Genomic DNA, 15,372 nt, shown 5'->3' on the forward strand with positions numbered 1-15,372 from the left:
GCTGGTTCAACTCCGGCTAGAAGTTAATTCATAGACGTGCAAAACCACTTTGAGGAATTATCATTTGTGGAAGAAATGGAAAATGTTCAATCGGAGAATGTCGTTTCCAGTTTATTTAGTAGATTGTCTCTCAATTACACATGTCATTTTAATCTTTGCTAGCTCAGTTGGTAGAGCGGCGGACTGTAGAGAAATTAGTCTGAAATCCTTAGGTCGCTGGTTCAACTCCGGCTCGAAGGAATTTTATAGAGTTGCAAAACCACATAGAGGAAGTATCATTTCATGATGAAATGCTAGTTAATCAGAGAATGTCGTTACCAATAGACATATTTAGGTATTCTCTCAATTACGAAAGACCACTCAACATTCGATAGCGCAGGTGGTGGGGCAGAGGACTGTAATGAAAAGTGTCTGAAATCCTTTGGTCGCTGGTTCAACTCCGGCTAGAAGTTAATTCATAGACGTGCAAAACCACTTTGAGGAATTATCATTTGTGGAAGAAATGGAAAATGTTCAATCGGAGAATGTCGTTTCCAGTTTATTTAGTAGATTGTCTCTCAATTACACATGTCATTTTAATCTTTGCTAGCTCAGTTGGTAGAGCGGAGGACTGTAGAGAAAAGAGTCTGAAATCCTTAGGTCGCTGGTTCAACTCCGGCTCGAAGGAATTTTATAGAGTTGCAAAACCACATAGAGGAAGTATCATTTCATGATGAAATGCTAGTTAATCAGAGAATGTCGTTACCAATAGACATATTTAGGTATTCTCTCAATTACGCAAGACCACTCAACCTTCGATAGCGCAGTTGGTGGGGCAGAGGACTGTAATGAAAATAGTCTGAAATCCTTAGGTCGCTGGTTCAACTCCGGCTAGAAGGTAATTTATAGTAGGGCAAAACTACTTTGAGGAATTATCATTTGGGGAAGATATGGAAAATGTTCAATCAGAGAATGTTGTTTCCAGTTTATTTTGTAGATTGTCTCTCAATTACACTGGTAATCTATCCCTTCGATAGCTCAGTTGGTAGAGAGGAGGTCTGTAGTGAAAAGAGTATGTAATCCTTAGGTCGCTGGTTCAACTCTGGCTCGAAGGAATTATATAGAGTTGCAAAACCACTTTGAGGAAGTATCCATTCACGATGAAATGGTGGTTAATCAGAGAAAGTCGTTACCAATAGACATTTTTAGGTTTTCTCTCAATTACGCAAGACCACTCAACCTTCGAAAGTGCAGTTGGTGGGGCAGAGGACTGGAATGAAAAGAGTCTAAAATCCTTTGGTCGCTGGTTCAACTTCGGCTACAAGGTATTTTATAGAAGGGCAAAACTACTTTGAGGAAATCATCATTTGGGGAAGAAATGGCAAATATTCAATCAGAGATAGTCGTATCCAGTTTATTTAGTATATGTACTCCCAATTGCATATTTTGTCTCACCCTTCGATAGCTCAGTTGGTAGAGCGGAGGACTGTAGTGAAATGAGTCTGAAAGCCTTAGGTCGCTGGTTCAACTCCGGCTCGAAGGATATTTATAGAGTTGCAAAACCACTTTGACGAAGTATCAATTCATGATGAAATGGTGGTTAATCAGAGAAAGTCGTTACCAATTGACATATTTAGGTATTCTCTCAATTACGCAAGACCACTCAACCTTCGAAAGTGCAGTTGGTGGGGCAGAGGACTGGAATGAAAAGTGTCTAAAATCCTTTGGTCGCTGGTTCAACTTCGGCTAGAAGGTAATTTATAGTAGGGCAAAACTACTTTGAGGAATTATCATTTGGGGAAGATATGGAAAATGTTCAATCAGAGAATGTTGTTTCCAGTTTATTTTGTAGATTGTCTCTCAATTACACTAGTAATCTTACCCTTCGATAGCTCAGTTGGTAGAGAGGAGGTCTGTAGTGAAAAGAGTATGTAATCCTTAGGTCGCTGGTTCAACTCTGGCTCGAAGGAATATTATAGAGTTGCAAAACCACTTTGAGGAAGTATCAATTCACGATGAAATGGTGGTTAATCAGAGAAAGTCGTTACCAATAGACATTATTAGGTTTTCTCTCAATTACGCAAGACCACTCAACCTTCGAAAGTGCAGTTGGTGGGGCAGAGGACTGGAATGAAAAGAGTCTAAAATCCTTTGGTCGCTGGTTCAACTTCGGCTACAAGGTATTTTATAGAAGGGCAAAACTACTTTGAGGAAATCATCATTTGGGGAAGAAATGGCAAATATTCAATCAGAGATAGTCGTATCCAGTTTATTTAGTATATGTACTCCCAATTGCATAATTTGTCTCACCCTTCGATAGCTCAGTTGGTAGAGCGGAGGAGTGTAGTGAAATGAGTCTGAAATCCTTAGGTCGCTGGTTCAACTCCGGCTCGAAGGAATTTTACAGAGTTGCAAAACCACTTTGAGGAAGTATCAATTCATGATGAAATGGTGGTTAATCAGAGAAAGTCGTTACCAATAGACATTTTTAGGTATTCTCTCAATTACGAAAGACCACTCAACATTCGATAGCGCAGGTGGTGGGGCAGAGGACTGTAATGAAAAGTGTCTGAAATCCTTTGGTCGCTGGTTCAACTCCGGCTAGAAGTTAATTCATAGACGTGCAAAACCACTTTGAGGAATTATCATTTGTGGAAGAAATGGAAAATGTTCAATCGGAGAATGTCGTTTCCAGTTTATTTAGTAGATTCTCTCTCAATTACTCATGTAATTTTACCCTTCGATAGCTCAGTTGGTAGAGCGGAGGACTGTAGAGAAATGAGTCTGAAATCCTTAGGTCGCTGGTTCAACTCCGGCTCGAAGGAATTTTATAGAGTTGCAAAACCACATAGAGGAAGTATCATTTCATGATGAAATGCTAGTTAATCAGAGAATGTCGTTACCAATAGACATATTTAGGTATTCTCTCAATTACGCAAGACCACTCAACCTTCGATAGCGCAGTTGGTGGGGCAGAGGACTGTAATGAAAATAGTCTGAAATCCTTAGGTCGCTGGTTCAACTCCGGCTAGAAGGTAATTTATAGTAGGGCAAAACTACTTTGAGGAATTATCATTTGGGGAAGATATGGAAAATGTTCAATCAGAGAATGTTGTTTCCAGTTTATTTTGTAGATTGTCTCTCAATTACACTGGTAATCTTACCCTTCGATAGCTCAGTTGGTAGAGAGGAGGTCTGTAGTGAAAAGAGTATGTAATCCTTAGGTCGCTGGTTCAACTCTGGCTCGAAGGAATTATATAGAGTTGCAAAACCACTTTGAGGAAGTATCAATTCACGATGAAATGGTGGTTAATCAGAGAAAGTCTTTACCAATAGACATATTTAGGTTTTCTCTCAATTACCCAAGACCACTCAACCTTCGAAAGTGCAGTTGGTGGGGCAGAGGACTGGAATGAAAAGAGTCTAAAATCCTTTGGTCGCTGGTTCAACTTCGGCTAGAAGGTAATTTATAGAAGGGCAAAACTACTTTGAGGAAATCATCATTTGGGGAAGAAATGGCAAATATTCAATCAGAGATAGTCGTATCCAGTTTATTTAGTATATGTACTCCCAATTGCATAATTTATCACACCCTTCGATAGCTCAGTTGGTAGAGCAGAGGACTGTAGAGAAATGAGTCTGAAATCCTTAGGTCGCTGGTTCAACTCCGGCTCGAAGGAATATTATAGAGTTGCAAAACCACATAGAGGAAGTATCATTTCATGATGAAATGCTAGTTAATCAGAGAATGTCGTTACCAATAGACATATTTAGGTATTCTCTCAATTACGCAAGACCACTCAACCTTCGATAGCGCAGTTGGTGGGGCAGAGGACTGTAATGAAAATAGTCTGAAATCCTTAGGTCGCTGGTTCAACTCCGGCTAGAAGGTAATTTATAGTAGGGCAAAACTACTTTGAGGAATTATCATTTGGGGAAGATATGGAAAATGTTCAATCAGAGAATGTTGTTTCCAGTTTATTTTGTAGATTGTCTCTCAATTACACTGGTAATCTTACCCTTCGATAGCTCAGTTGGTAGAGCGGAGGACTGTAGAGAAATGAGTCTGAAATCCTTAGGTCGCTGGTTCAACTCCGGCTCGAAGGAATTTTATAGAGTTGCAAAACCACATAGAGGAAGTATCATTTCATGATGAAATGCTAGTTAATCAGAGAATGTCGTTACCAATAGACATATTTAGGTATTCTCTCAATTACGCAAGACCACTCAACCTTCGATAGCGCAGTTGGTGGGGCAGTGGACTGTAATGAAAATAGTCTGAAATCCTTAGGTCGCTGGTTCAACTCCGGCTAGAAGGTAATTTATTGTAGGGCAAAACTACTTTGAGGAATTATCATTTGGGGAAGATATGGAAAATGTTCAATCAGAGAATGTTGTTTCCAGTTTATTTTGTAGATTGTCTCTCAATTACACTGGAAATCTTACACTTCGATAGCTCAGTTGGTAGAGAGGAGGTCTGTAGTGAAAAGAGTATGTAATCCTTAGGTCGCTGGTTCAAATCTGGCTCGAAGGAATTATATAGAGTTGCAAAACCACTTTGAGGAAGTATCCATTCACTATGAAATGGTGGTTAATCAGAGAAAGTCGTTACCAATAGACATTTTTAGGTTTTCTCTCAATTACGCAAGACCACTCAACCTTCGAAAGTGCAGTTGGTGGGGCAGAGGACTGGAATGAAAAGAGTCTAAAATCCTTTGGTCGCTGGTTCAACTTCGGCTACAAGGTATTTTATAGAAGGGCAAAACTACTTTGAGGAAATCATCATTTGGGGAAGAAATGGCAAATATTCAATCAGAGATAGGCGTATCCAGTTTATTTAGTATATGTACTCCCAATTGCATAATTTGTCTCACCCTTCGATAGCTCAGTTGGTAGAGCGGAGGACTGTAGTGAAATGAGTCTGAAATCCTTAGGTCGCTGGTTCAACTCCGGCTCGAAGGAATTTTATAGAGTTGCAAAACCACTTTGAGGAAGTATCAATTCATGATGAAATGGTGGTTAATCAGAGAAAGTCGTTAACAATAGACATTTTTAGGTATTCTCTCAATTACGAAAGACCACTCAACATTCGATAGCGCAGGTGGTGGGGCAGAGGACTGTAATGAAAAGTGTCTGAAATCCTTTGGTCGCTGGTTCAACTCCGGCTAGAAGTTAATTCATAGACGTGCAAAACCACTTTGAGGAATTATCATTTGTGGAAGAAATGGAAAATGTTCAATCGGAGAATGTCGTTTCCAGTTTATTTAGTAGATTCTCTCTCAATTACACATGTAATTTTACCCTTCGATAGCTCAGTTGGTAGAGCGGAGGACTGTAGAGAAATGAGTCTGAAATCCTTAGGTCGCTGGTTCAACTCCGGCTCGAAGGAATTTTATAGAGTTGCAAAACCACATAGAGGAAGTATCATTTCATGATGAAATGCTAGTTAATCAGAGAATGTCGTTACCAATAGACATTTTTAGGTTTTCTCTCAATTACGCAAGACCACTCAACCTTCGAAAGTGCAGTTGGTGGGGCAGAGGACTGGAATGAAAAGAGTCTAAAATCCTTTGGTCGCTGGTTCAACTTCGGCTACAAGGTATTTTATAGAAGGGCAAAACTACTTTGAGGAAATCATCATTTGGGGAAGAAATGGCAAACATTCAATCAGAGATAGTCGTATCCAGTTTATTTAGTATATGTACTCCCAATTGCATAATTTGTCTCACCCTTCGATAGCTCAGTTGGTAGAGCGGAGGACTGTAGTGAAATGAGTCTGAAATCCTTAGGTCGCTGGTTCAACTCCGGCTCGAAGGAATTTTATGGAGTTGCAAAACCACTTTGAGGAAGTATCAATTCATGATGAAATGGTGGTTAATCAGAGAAAGTCGTTACCAATAGACATTTTTAGGTATTCTCTCAATTACGAAAGACCACTCAACATTCGATAGCGCAGGTGGTGGGGCAGAGGACTGTAATGAAAAGTGTCTGAAATCCTTTGGTCGCTGGTTCAACTCCGGCTAGAAGTTAATTCATAGACGTGCAAAACCACTTTGAGGAATTATCATTTGTGGAAGAAATGGAAAATGTTCAATCGGAGAATGTCGTTTCCAGTTTATTTAGTAGATTCTCTCTCAATTACACATGTAATTTTAACCTTCGATAGCTCAGTTGGTAGAGCGGAGGACTGTAGAGAAATGAGTCTGAAATCCTTAGGTCGCTGGTTCAACTCCGGCTCGAAGGAATTTTATAGAGTTGCAAAACCACATAGAGGAAGTATCATTTCATGATGAAATGCTAGTTAATCAGAGAATGTCGTTACCAATAGACATATTTAGGTATTCTCTCAATTACGCAAGCCCACTCAATCTTCGATAGCGCAGTTGGTGGGGCAGAGGACTGTAATGAAAATAGTCTGAAATCCTTAGGTCGCTGGTTCAACTCCGGCTAGAAGGTAATTTATTGTAGGGCAAAACTACTTTGAGGAATTATCATTTGGGGAAGATATGGAAAATGTTCAATCAGAGAATGTTGTTTCCAGTTTATTTTGTAGATTGTCTCTCAATTACACTGAAAATCTTACCCTTCGATAGCTCAGTTGGTAGAGAGGAGGTCTGTAGTGAAAAGAGTATGTAATCCTTAGGTCGCTGGTTCAACTCTGGCTCGAAGGAATTATATAGAGTTGCAAAACCACTTTGAGGAAGTATCAATTCATGATGAAATGGTGGTTAATCAGAGAAAGTCGTTACCAATAGACATTTTTAGGTATTCTCTCAATTACGAAAGACCACTCAACATTCGATAGCGCAGGTGGTGGGGCAGAGGACTGTAATGAAAAGTGTCTGAAATCCTTTGGTCGCTGGTTCAACTCCGGCTAGAAGTTAATTCATAGACGTGCAAAACCACTTTGAGGAATTATCATTTGTGGAAGAAATGGAAAATGTTCAATCGGAGAATGTCGTTTCCAGTTTATTTAGTAGATTCTCTCTCAATTACACATGTAATTTTAACCTTCGATAGCTCAGTTGGTAGAGCGGAGGACTGTAGAGAAATGAGTCTGAAATCCTTAGGTCGCTGGTTCAACTCCGGCTCGAAGGAATTTTATAGAGTTGCAAAACCACATAGAGGAAGTATCATTTCATGATGAAATGCTAGTTAATCAGAGAATGTCGTTACCAATAGACATATTTAGGTATTCTCTCAATTACGCAAGACCACTCAACCTTCGATAGCGCAGTTGGTGGGGCAGAGGACTGGAATGAAAAGAGTCTAAAATCCTTTGGTCGCTGGTTCAACTTCGGCTACAAGGTATTTTATAGAAGGGCAAAACTACTTTGAGGAAATCATCATTTGGGGAAGAAATGGCAAATATTCAATCAGAGATAGTCGTATCCAGTTTATTTAGTATATGTACTCCCAATTGCATAATTTGTCTCACCCTTCGATAGCTCAGTTGGTAGAGCGGAGGACTGTAGTGAAATGAGTCTGAAATCCTTAGGTCGCTGGTTCAACTCCGGCTCGAAGGAATTTTATGGAGTTGCAAAACCACTTTGAGGAAGTATCAATTCATGATGAAATGGTGGTTAATCAGAGAAAGTCGTTACCAATAGACATTTTTAGGTATTCTCTCAATTACGAAAGACCACTCAACATTCGATAGCGCAGGTGGTGGGGCAGAGGACTGTAATGAAAAGTGTCTGAAATCCTTTGGTCGCTGGTTCAACTCCGGCTAGAAGTTAATTCATAGACGTGCAAAACCACTTTGAGGAATTATCATTTGTGGAAGAAATGGAAAATGTTCAATCGGAGAATGTCGTTTCCAGTTTATTTAGTAGATTCTCTCTCAATTACACATGTAATTTTAACCTTCGATAGCTCAGTTGGTAGAGCGGAGGACTGTAGAGAAATGAGTCTGAAATCCTTAGGTCGCTGGTTCAACTCCGGCTCGAAGGAATTTTATAGAGTTGCAAAACCACATAGAGGAAGTATCATTTCATGATGAAATGCTAGTTAATCAGAGAATGTCGTTACCAATAGACATATTTAGGTATTCTCTCAATTACGCAAGACCACTCAACCTTCGATAGCGCAGTTGGTGGGGCAGAGGACTGGAATGAAAAGAGTCTAAAATCCTTTGGTCGCTGGTTCAACTTCGGCTACAAGGTATTTTATAGAAGGGCAAAACTACTTTGAGGAAATCATCATTTGGGGAAGAAATGGCAAATATTCAATCAGAGATAGTCGTATCCAGTTTATTTAGTATATGTACTCCCAATTGCATAATTTGTCTCACCCTTCGATAGCTCAGTTGGTAGAGCGGAGGACTGTAGTGAAATGAGTCTGAAATCCTTAGGTCGCTGGTTCAACTCCGGCTCGAAGGAATTTTATGGAGTTGCAAAACCACTTTGAGGAAGTATCAATTCATGATGAAATGGTGGTTAATCAGAGAAAGTCGTTACCAATAGACATTTTTAGGTATTCTCTCAATTACGAAAGACCACTCAACATTCGATAGCGCAGGTGGTGGGGCAGAGGACTGTAATGAAAAGTGTCTGAAATCCTTTGGTCGCTGGTTCAACTCCGGCTAGAAGTTAATTCATAGACGTGCAAAACCACTTTGAGGAATTATCATTTGTGGAAGAAATGGAAAATGTTCAATCGGAGAATGTCGTTTCCAGTTTATTTAGTAGATTCTCTCTCAATTACACATGTAATTTTAACCTTCGATAGCTCAGTTGGTAGAGCGGAGGACTGTAGAGAAATGAGTCTGAAATCCTTAGGTCGCTGGTTCAACTCCGGCTCGAAGGAATTTTATAGAGTTGCAAAACCACATAGAGGAAGTATCATTTCATGATGAAATGCTAGTTAATCAGAGAATGTCGTTACCAATAGACATATTTAGGTATTCTCTCAATTACGCAAGCCCACTCAATCTTCGATAGCGCAGTTGGTGGGGCAGAGGACTGTAATGAAAATAGTCTGAAATCCTTAGGTCGCTGGTTCAACTCCGGCTAGAAGGTAATTTATTGTAGGGCAAAACTACTTTGAGGAATTATCATTTGGGGAAGATATGGAAAATGTTCAATCAGAGAATGTTGTTTCCAGTTTATTTTGTAGATTGTCTCTCAATTACACTGAAAATCGTACCCTTCGATAGCTCAGTTGGTAGAGAGGAGGTCTGTAGTGAAAAGAGTATGTAATCCTTAGGTCGCTGGTTCAACTCTGGCTCGAAGGAATTATATAGAGTTGCAAAACCACTTTGAGGAAGTATCAATTCATGATGAAATGGTGGTTAATCAGAGAAAGTCGTTACCAATAGACATTTTTAGGTATTCTCTCAATTACGAAAGACCACTCAACATTCGATAGCGCAGGTGGTGGGGCAGAGGACTGTAATGAAAAGTGTCTGAAATCCTTTGGTCGCTGGTTCAACTCCGGCTAGAAGTTAATTCATAGACGTGCAAAACCACTTTGAGGAATTATCATTTGTGGAAGAAATGGAAAATGTTCAATCGGAGAATGTCGTTTCCAGTTTATTTAGTAGATTCTCTCTCAATTACACATGTAATTTTAACCTTCGATAGCTCAGTTGGTAGAGCGGAGGACTGTAGAGAAATGAGTCTGAAATCCTTAGGTCGCTGGTTCAACTCCGGCTCGAAGGAATTTTATAGAGTTGCAAAACCACATAGAGGAAGTATCATTTCATGATGAAATGCTAGTTAATCAGAGAATGTCGTTACCAATAGACATATTTAGGTATTCTCTCAATTACGCAAGACCACTCAACCTTCGATAGCGCAGTTGGTGGGGCAGAGGACTGGAATGAAAAGAGTCTAAAATCCTTTGGTCGCTGGTTCAACTTCGGCTACAAGGTATTTTATAGAAGGGCAAAACTACTTTGAGGAAATCATCATTTGGGGAAGAAATGGCAAATATTCAATCAGAGATAGTCGTATCCAGTTTATTTAGTATATGTACTCCCAATTGCATAATTTGTCTCACCCTTCGATAGCTCAGTTGGTAGAGCGGAGGACTGTAGTGAAATGAGTCTGAAATCCTTAGGTCGCTGGTTCAACTCCGGCTCGAAGGAATTTTATGGAGTTGCAAAACCACTTTGAGGAAGTATCAATTCATGATGAAATGGTGGTTAATCAGAGAAAGTCGTTACCAATAGACATTTTTAGGTATTCTCTCAATTACGAAAGACCACTCAACATTCGATAGCGCAGGTGGTGGGGCAGAGGACTGTAATGAAAAGTGTCTGAAATCCTTTGGTCGCTGGTTCAACTCCGGCTAGAAGTTAATTCATAGACGTGCAAAACCACTTTGAGGAATTATCATTTGTGGAAGAAATGGAAAATGTTCAATCGGAGAATGTCGTTTCCAGTTTATTTAGTAGATTCTCTCTCAATTACACATGTAATTTTAACCTTCGATAGCTCAGTTGGTAGAGCGGAGGACTGTAGAGAAATGAGTCTGAAATCCTTAGGTCGCTGGTTCAACTCCGGCTCGAAGGAATTTTATAGAGTTGCAAAACCACATAGAGGAAGTATCATTTCATGATGAAATGCTAGTTAATCAGAGAATGTCGTTACCAATAGACATATTTAGGTATTCTCTCAATTACGCAAGACCACTCAACCTTCGATAGCGCAGTTGGTGGGGCAGAGGACTGGAATGAAAAGAGTCTAAAATCCTTTGGTCGCTGGTTCAACTTCGGCTACAAGGTATTTTATAGAAGGGCAAAACTACTTTGAGGAAATCATCATTTGGGGAAGAAATGGCAAATATTCAATCAGAGATAGTCGTATCCAGTTTATTTAGTATATGTACTCCCAATTGCATAATTTGTCTCACCCTTCGATAGCTCAGTTGGTAGAGCGGAGGACTGTAGTGAAATGAGTCTGAAATCCTTAGGTCGCTGGTTCAACTCCGGCTCGAAGGAATTTTATGGAGTTGCAAAACCACTTTGAGGAAGTATCAATTCATGATGAAATGGTGGTTAATCAGAGAAAGTCGTTACCAATAGACATTTTTAGGTATTCTCTCAATTACGAAAGACCACTCAACATTCGATAGCGCAGGTGGTGGGGCAGAGGACTGTAATGAAAAGTGTCTGAAATCCTTTGGTCGCTGGTTCAACTCCGGCTAGAAGTTAATTCATAGACGTGCAAAACCACTTTGAGGAATTATCATTTGTGGAAGAAATGGAAAATGTTCAATCGGAGAATGTCGTTTCCAGTTTATTTAGTAGATTCTCTCTCAATTACACATGTAATTTTAACCTTCGATAGCTCAGTTGGTAGAGCGGAGGACTGTAGAGAAATGAGTCTGAAATCCTTAGGTCGCTGGTTCAACTCCGGCTCGAAGGAATTTTATAGAGTTGCAAAACCACATAGAGGAAGTATCATTTCATGATGAAATGCTAGTTAATCAGAGAATGTCGTTACCAATAGACATATTTAGGTATTCTCTCAATTACGCAAGCCCACTCAATCTTCGATAGCGCAGTTGGTGGGGCAGAGGACTGTAATGAAAATAGTCTGAAATCCTTAGGTCGCTGGTTCAACTCCGGCTAGAAGGTAATTTATTGTAGGGCAAAACTACTTTGAGGAATTATCATTTGGGGAAGATATGGAAAATGTTCAATCAGAGAATGTTGTTTCCAGTTTATTTTGTAGATTGTCTCTCAATTACACTGAAAATCTTACCCTTCGATAGCTCAGTTGGTAGAGAGGAGGTCTGTAGTGAAAAGAGTATGTAATCCTTAGGTCGCTGGTTCAACTCTGGCTCGAAGGAATTATATAGAGTTGCAAAACCACTTTGAGGAAGTATCCATTCACGATGAAATGGTGGTTAATCAGAGAAAGTCGTTACCAATAGACATTTTTAGGTTTTCTCTCAATTACGCAAGACCACTCAACCTTCGAAAGTGCAGTTGGTGGGGCAGAGGACTGGAATGAAAAGAGTCTAAAATCCTTTGGTCGCTGGTTCAACTTCGGCTACAAGGTATTTTATGGAAGGGCAAAACTACTTTGAGGAAATCATCATTTGGGGAAGAAATGGCAAATATTCAATCAGAGATAGTCGTATCCAGTTTATTTAGTATATGTACTCCCAATTGCATAATTTGTCTCACCCTTCGATAGCTCAGTTGGTAGAGCGGAGGACTGTAGTGAAATGAGTCTGAAATCCTTAGGTCGCTGGTTCAACTCCGGCTCGAAGGATTTTTATAGAGTTGCAAAACCACTTTGAGGAAGTATCAATTCATGATGAAATGGTGGTTAATCAGAGAAAGTCGTTACCAATAGACATTTTTAGGTATTCTCTCAATTACGCAAGACCACTCAACCTTCGAAAGTGCAGTTGGTGGGGCAGAGGACTGGAATGAAAAGAGTCTAAAATCCTTTGGTCGCTGGTTCAACTTCGGCTAGAAGGTATTTTATAGAAGGGCAAAACTACTTTGAGGAAATCATCATTTGGGGAAGAAATGGCAAATATTCAATCAGAGATAGTCGTATCCAGTTTATTTAGTATATGTACTCCCAATTGCATAATTTGTCTCACCCTTCGATAGCTCAGTTGGTAGAGCGGAGGACTGTAGTGAAATGAGTCTGAAATCCTTAGGTCGCTGGTTCATCTCCGGCTCGAAGGAATTTTATAGAGTTGCAAAACCACTTTGAGGAAGTATCAATTCATGATGAAATGGTGGTTAATCAGAGAAAGTCGTTAACAATAGACATTTTTAGGTATTCTCTCAATTACGAAAGACCACTCAACATTCGATAGCGCAGGTGGTGGGGCAGAGGACTGTAATGAAAAGTGTCTGAAATCCTTTGGTCGCTGGTTCAACTCCGGCTAGAAGTTAATTCATAGACGTGCAAAACCACTTTGAGGAATTATCATTTGTGGAAGAAATGGAAAATGTTCAATCGGAGAATGTCGTTTCCAGTTTATTTAGTAGATTCTCTCTCAATTACACATGTAATTTTACCCTTCGATAGCTCAGTTGGTAGAGCGGAGGACTGTAGAGAAATGAGTCTGAAATCCTTAGGTCGCTGGTTCAACTCCGGCTCGAAGGAATTTTATAGAGTTGCAAAACCACATAGAGGAAGTATCATTTCATGATGAAATGCTAGTTAATCAGAGAATGTCGTTACCAATAGACATTTTTAGGTTTTCTCTCAATTACGCAAGACCACTCAACCTTCGAAAGTGCAGTTGGTGGGGCAGAGGACTGGAATGAAAAGAGTCTAAAATCCTTTGGTCGCTGGTTCAACTTCGGCTACAAGGTATTTTATAGAAGGGCAAAACTACTTTGAGGAAATCATCATTTGGGGAAGAAATGGCAAATATTCAATCAGAGATAGTCGTATCCAGTTTATTTAGTATATGTACTCCCAATTGCATAATTTGTCTCACCCTTCGATAGCTCAGTTGGTAGAGCGGAGGACTGTAGTGAAATGAGTCTGAAATCCTTAGGTCGCTGGTTCAACTCCGGCTCGAAGGAATTTTATAGAGTTGCAAAACCACTTTGAGGAAGTATCAATTCATGATGAAATGGTGGTTAATCAGAGAAAGTCGTTACCAATAGACATTTTTAGGTATTCTCTCAATTACGAAAGACCACTCAACATTCGATAGCGCAGGTGGTGGGGCAGAGGACTGTAATGAAAAGTGTCTGAAATCCTTTGGTCGCTGGTTCAACTCCGGCTAGAAGTTAATTCATAGACGTGCAAAACCACTTTGAGGAATTATCATTTGTGGAAGAAATGGAAAATGTTCAATCGGAGAATGTCGTTTCCAGTTTATTTAGTAGATTCTCTCTCAATTACACATGTAATTTTAACCTTCGATAGCTCAGTTGGTAGAGCGGAGGACTGTAGAGAAATGAGTCTGAAATCCTTAGGTCGCTGGTTCAACTCCGGCTCGAAGGAATTTTATAGAGTTGCAAAACCACATAGAGGAAGTATCATTTCATGATGAAATGCTAGTTAATCAGAGAATGTCGTTACCAATAGACATATTTAGGTATTCTCTCAATTACGCAAGACCACTCAACCTTCGATAGCGCAGTTGGTGGGGCAGAGGACTGTAATGAAAATAGTCTGAAATCCTTAGGTCGCTGGTTCAACTCCGGCTAGAAGGTAATTTATTGTAGGGCAAAACTACTTTGAGGAATTATCATTTGGGGAAGATATGGAAAATGTTCAATCAGAGAATGTTGTTTCCAGTTTATTTTGTAGATTGTCTCTCAATTACACTGGAAATCTTACCCTTCGATAGCTCAGTTGGTAGAGAGGAGGTCTGTAGTGAAAAGAGTATGTAATCCTTAGGTCGCTGGTTCAACTCTGGCTCGAAGGAATTATATAGAGTTGCAAATCCACGTTGAGGAAGTATCCAATCACGATGAAATGGTGGTTAATCAGAGAAAGTCGTTACCAATAGACATTTTTAGGTTTTCTCTCAATTACGCAAGACCACTCAACCTTCGAAAGTGCAGTTGGTGGGGCAGAGGACTGGAATGAAAAGAGTCTAAAATCCTTTGGTCGCTGGTTCAACTTCGGCTACAAGGTATTTTATAGAAGGGCAAAACTACTTTGAGGAAATCATCATTTGGGGAAGAAATGGCAAATATTCAATCAGAGATAGTCGTATCCAGTTTATTTAGTATATGTACTCCCAATTGCATAATTTGTCTCACACTTCGATAGCTCAGTTGGTAGAGCGGAGGACTGTAGTGAAATGAGTCTGAAATCCTTAGGTCGCTGGTTCAACTCCGGCTCGAAGGATTTTTATAGAGTTGCAAAACCACTTTGAGGAAGTATCAATTCATGATGAAATGGTGGTTAATCAGAGAAAGTCGTTACCAATAGACATTTTTAGGTATTCTCTCAATTACGCAAGACCACTCAACCTTCGAAAGTGCAGGTGGTGGGGCAGAGGACTGTAATGAAAAGTGTCTGAAATCCTTTGGTCGCTGGTTCAACTCCGGCTAGAAGTTAATTCATAGACGTGCAAAACCACTTTGAGGAATTATCATTTGTGGAAGAAATGGAAAATGTTCAATCGGAGAATGTCGTTTCCAGTTTATTTAGTAGATTCTCTCTCAATTACACATGTAATTTTACCCTTCGATAGCTCAGTTGGTAGAGCGGAGGACTGTAGAGAAATGAGTCTGAAATCCTTAGGTCGCTGGTTCAACTCCGGCTCGAAGGAATTTTATAGAGTTGCAAAACCACATAGAGGAAGTATCATTTCATGATGAAATGCTAGTTAATCAGAGAATGTCGTTACCAATAGACATATTTAGGTATTCTCTCAATTACGCAAGACCACTCAACCTTCGATAGCGCAGTTGGTGGGGCAGAGGACTGTAATGAAAATAGTCTG

The 15,372-nt window shown here is 39.9% G+C and overlaps 21 non-coding genes across 21 annotated transcripts; all 21 read left to right on the forward strand.

Annotated features, from left to right (window-relative positions):
• The first annotated feature begins 2,716 nt into the window (after positions 1-2,716).
• On the forward strand, positions 2,717-2,804 carry trnay-gua (transfer RNA tyrosine (anticodon GUA)). The gene is given in 2 exon segments: positions 2,717-2,753; positions 2,769-2,804. It is a non-coding gene; the product is annotated as a tRNA-Tyr (tRNA).
• A 1,194-nt stretch (positions 2,805-3,998) lies between these two features.
• Positions 3,999-4,086, forward strand: trnay-gua (transfer RNA tyrosine (anticodon GUA)). The gene is given in 2 exon segments: positions 3,999-4,035; positions 4,051-4,086. It is a non-coding gene; the product is annotated as a tRNA-Tyr (tRNA).
• Positions 4,087-4,853: 767 nt separating this feature from the next.
• trnay-gua (transfer RNA tyrosine (anticodon GUA)) lies at positions 4,854-4,941 on the forward strand. Its single transcript is given in 2 exon segments — positions 4,854-4,890; positions 4,906-4,941. It is a non-coding gene; the product is annotated as a tRNA-Tyr (tRNA).
• Positions 4,942-5,280: 339 nt separating this feature from the next.
• Positions 5,281-5,368, forward strand: trnay-gua (transfer RNA tyrosine (anticodon GUA)). Its single transcript is given in 2 exon segments — positions 5,281-5,317; positions 5,333-5,368. It is a non-coding gene; the product is annotated as a tRNA-Tyr (tRNA).
• A 340-nt stretch (positions 5,369-5,708) lies between these two features.
• trnay-gua (transfer RNA tyrosine (anticodon GUA)) lies at positions 5,709-5,796 on the forward strand. Its single transcript is given in 2 exon segments — positions 5,709-5,745; positions 5,761-5,796. It is a non-coding gene; the product is annotated as a tRNA-Tyr (tRNA).
• Positions 5,797-6,135: 339 nt separating this feature from the next.
• trnay-gua (transfer RNA tyrosine (anticodon GUA)) lies at positions 6,136-6,223 on the forward strand. Its single transcript is given in 2 exon segments — positions 6,136-6,172; positions 6,188-6,223. It is a non-coding gene; the product is annotated as a tRNA-Tyr (tRNA).
• Positions 6,224-6,989: 766 nt separating this feature from the next.
• On the forward strand, positions 6,990-7,077 carry trnay-gua (transfer RNA tyrosine (anticodon GUA)). The gene is given in 2 exon segments: positions 6,990-7,026; positions 7,042-7,077. It is a non-coding gene; the product is annotated as a tRNA-Tyr (tRNA).
• Positions 7,078-7,417: 340 nt separating this feature from the next.
• On the forward strand, positions 7,418-7,505 carry trnay-gua (transfer RNA tyrosine (anticodon GUA)). The gene is given in 2 exon segments: positions 7,418-7,454; positions 7,470-7,505. It is a non-coding gene; the product is annotated as a tRNA-Tyr (tRNA).
• Positions 7,506-7,844: 339 nt separating this feature from the next.
• trnay-gua (transfer RNA tyrosine (anticodon GUA)) lies at positions 7,845-7,932 on the forward strand. The gene is given in 2 exon segments: positions 7,845-7,881; positions 7,897-7,932. It is a non-coding gene; the product is annotated as a tRNA-Tyr (tRNA).
• Positions 7,933-8,272: 340 nt separating this feature from the next.
• Positions 8,273-8,360, forward strand: trnay-gua (transfer RNA tyrosine (anticodon GUA)). Its single transcript is given in 2 exon segments — positions 8,273-8,309; positions 8,325-8,360. It is a non-coding gene; the product is annotated as a tRNA-Tyr (tRNA).
• Positions 8,361-8,699: 339 nt separating this feature from the next.
• trnay-gua (transfer RNA tyrosine (anticodon GUA)) lies at positions 8,700-8,787 on the forward strand. The gene is given in 2 exon segments: positions 8,700-8,736; positions 8,752-8,787. It is a non-coding gene; the product is annotated as a tRNA-Tyr (tRNA).
• A 766-nt stretch (positions 8,788-9,553) lies between these two features.
• On the forward strand, positions 9,554-9,641 carry trnay-gua (transfer RNA tyrosine (anticodon GUA)). Its single transcript is given in 2 exon segments — positions 9,554-9,590; positions 9,606-9,641. It is a non-coding gene; the product is annotated as a tRNA-Tyr (tRNA).
• Positions 9,642-9,981: 340 nt separating this feature from the next.
• On the forward strand, positions 9,982-10,069 carry trnay-gua (transfer RNA tyrosine (anticodon GUA)). Its single transcript is given in 2 exon segments — positions 9,982-10,018; positions 10,034-10,069. It is a non-coding gene; the product is annotated as a tRNA-Tyr (tRNA).
• A 339-nt stretch (positions 10,070-10,408) lies between these two features.
• On the forward strand, positions 10,409-10,496 carry trnay-gua (transfer RNA tyrosine (anticodon GUA)). The gene is given in 2 exon segments: positions 10,409-10,445; positions 10,461-10,496. It is a non-coding gene; the product is annotated as a tRNA-Tyr (tRNA).
• A 340-nt stretch (positions 10,497-10,836) lies between these two features.
• Positions 10,837-10,924, forward strand: trnay-gua (transfer RNA tyrosine (anticodon GUA)). Its single transcript is given in 2 exon segments — positions 10,837-10,873; positions 10,889-10,924. It is a non-coding gene; the product is annotated as a tRNA-Tyr (tRNA).
• A 339-nt stretch (positions 10,925-11,263) lies between these two features.
• On the forward strand, positions 11,264-11,351 carry trnay-gua (transfer RNA tyrosine (anticodon GUA)). Its single transcript is given in 2 exon segments — positions 11,264-11,300; positions 11,316-11,351. It is a non-coding gene; the product is annotated as a tRNA-Tyr (tRNA).
• A 767-nt stretch (positions 11,352-12,118) lies between these two features.
• trnay-gua (transfer RNA tyrosine (anticodon GUA)) lies at positions 12,119-12,206 on the forward strand. Its single transcript is given in 2 exon segments — positions 12,119-12,155; positions 12,171-12,206. It is a non-coding gene; the product is annotated as a tRNA-Tyr (tRNA).
• Positions 12,207-12,973: 767 nt separating this feature from the next.
• trnay-gua (transfer RNA tyrosine (anticodon GUA)) lies at positions 12,974-13,061 on the forward strand. Its single transcript is given in 2 exon segments — positions 12,974-13,010; positions 13,026-13,061. It is a non-coding gene; the product is annotated as a tRNA-Tyr (tRNA).
• Positions 13,062-13,401: 340 nt separating this feature from the next.
• On the forward strand, positions 13,402-13,489 carry trnay-gua (transfer RNA tyrosine (anticodon GUA)). Its single transcript is given in 2 exon segments — positions 13,402-13,438; positions 13,454-13,489. It is a non-coding gene; the product is annotated as a tRNA-Tyr (tRNA).
• A 339-nt stretch (positions 13,490-13,828) lies between these two features.
• On the forward strand, positions 13,829-13,916 carry trnay-gua (transfer RNA tyrosine (anticodon GUA)). The gene is given in 2 exon segments: positions 13,829-13,865; positions 13,881-13,916. It is a non-coding gene; the product is annotated as a tRNA-Tyr (tRNA).
• Positions 13,917-15,110: 1,194 nt separating this feature from the next.
• Positions 15,111-15,198, forward strand: trnay-gua (transfer RNA tyrosine (anticodon GUA)). Its single transcript is given in 2 exon segments — positions 15,111-15,147; positions 15,163-15,198. It is a non-coding gene; the product is annotated as a tRNA-Tyr (tRNA).
• Positions 15,199-15,372: the final 174 nt, after the last annotated feature.

This window comes from Gadus macrocephalus, chromosome 22 (genome assembly GCF_031168955.1).
Source record: "Gadus macrocephalus chromosome 22, ASM3116895v1".
Lineage (NCBI taxonomy): Eukaryota > Metazoa > Chordata > Actinopteri > Gadiformes > Gadidae > Gadus > Gadus macrocephalus.